We start from the raw sequence: 1,999 nt of genomic DNA, 5'->3' as shown, positions 1-1,999 counted from the left end.
GACAGCGGCTCCGATTCTTACTCCCCGTCGTACCGTGACACACACACACACAGGCACCCCCCCACACACACACACACACACACACACACACAGGCACCCCCCCCCCCACACACACACACACACACACACACACAGGCACCCACACACACACACACACACACACACACACACACACAAACACACACACACACACACACACACACAGGCACCCACACACACCCACAGACACACACACACACACACACACACACACACAGGCACCCACACACACACACACACACACACAGGCACCCACACACACACACACACACACACACAAACACACACACACACACACACACACACACACCAAACACACACACACACACACACACAGGCACCCACACACACCCACAGACACACACACACACACACACAGGCACCCACACACACACACACACACTCACAGACACACACACACAGGCACCCACACACACACTCACAGACACACACACACACCCACACACTCACAGACACACACACACATCGGCACACACACACGTAAACACACACGCACACACACAGGCAGACATACACACATGCACACTCGCAAACACACACACACACATATGCACACACACACGTAAACACACACGCACACACACAGGCAGACATACACACATGCACACTCGCAAACACACATACACACATGCACACACTCGCAAACACGCACAAGCACACACACACACACACACAAACACACACCCACACACTCACAGACACACACAGGCACACAAACACACACACACGTAGGCACACAGGCACACACACACAAACACACACACACACACCCCTCACACACACAGGCACACAAACACACACACGAAGGCACACACACACATACACACACACAGGCACACACACAAACACACACTCAGGCACGCACAAACACATGCACACTCGCAAACACACACACACACATAGGCACACACACACGTAAACACATACGCACACACACAGGCAGACACACACACACACAGGCATGCACACACACACATACACACATGCACACACTCGCAAACACGCACAAGCACACACACACGGCCTATTGTGTTTGCAAAAACGAATTATCTCCAAATTCCAAAACCTCCAGAAGTGGAGAAAAACTGCGAATGGGGGTCAGGGGACGTACTCGGTGACCCCATCTTTCAAGGTCTGCTTTAAACCACACCGGTTACTTTCACTTTGCCCTTGGTCGCTGTGACTGAATGTCTAAAAATAGCAACTGGTGTCTATGCATGTGTTTAATTAAATAAAAATGCAATTTACACGTGAGTTTTATATCACAGTTTGTCATTATAATTTAAATTTAAAGGAATTAAACTTATCCAGTTAATTGTTTCAAAAATGGTCATTGAAATATGACAGTAAGACTTGGTAGGCGAAGGACACGTTTATATGCATCATTTAAGATGTTTTTTAATGTAAATACTCGATTTGGTAATTTATATGTAAATACTTACTATATACTACACACATTTTATTCATATATGCCATTTTGTCTGCCTGCATTTGGAGAGAATAACATTATTTTAAACGTATTTGTGCCAAGTGCAGTTGCAGCATTTTCACATGGTCAATATTGCTTAAAAACAAGCTTTATAAAAATTTAGACTGTTCTGCTGCAGAGCAGAAAATCGCTCTCGCCCAGAGGCAGCGAAACCCCTCTCCCCGTCCGTATAGTAGAATAATGGGTCACTTCATGCCAAATGGAATGTTCCACTTCTGCAAATGTAAGGTGATTAATGAGATTACACTTTCCTGGCAATGTGATCGCTTTCTCATTCTGGAGTCGTAAACTGTGGTCTTTCCTGGAACTAAGGGGGTGTATAACATGGAAGTTCTTCCACAATTTCTTCTGAATTCTCGACGTTTTGGAAGGCCACACTTCAATGAGAAAAGTGATCTCAGTTTGTAGATAATGACCCTCAGGGTGGCTTGGTGAAGTCCCAGGCCTTTA

This window comes from Denticeps clupeoides, chromosome 9, assembly GCF_900700375.1.
Source record: "Denticeps clupeoides chromosome 9, fDenClu1.1, whole genome shotgun sequence".
Classification (NCBI taxonomy): domain Eukaryota; kingdom Metazoa; phylum Chordata; class Actinopteri; order Clupeiformes; family Denticipitidae; genus Denticeps; species Denticeps clupeoides.
The sequence above is the reverse complement of the archived record's forward strand: the minus strand, read 5'-3'. Positions refer to the sequence as shown.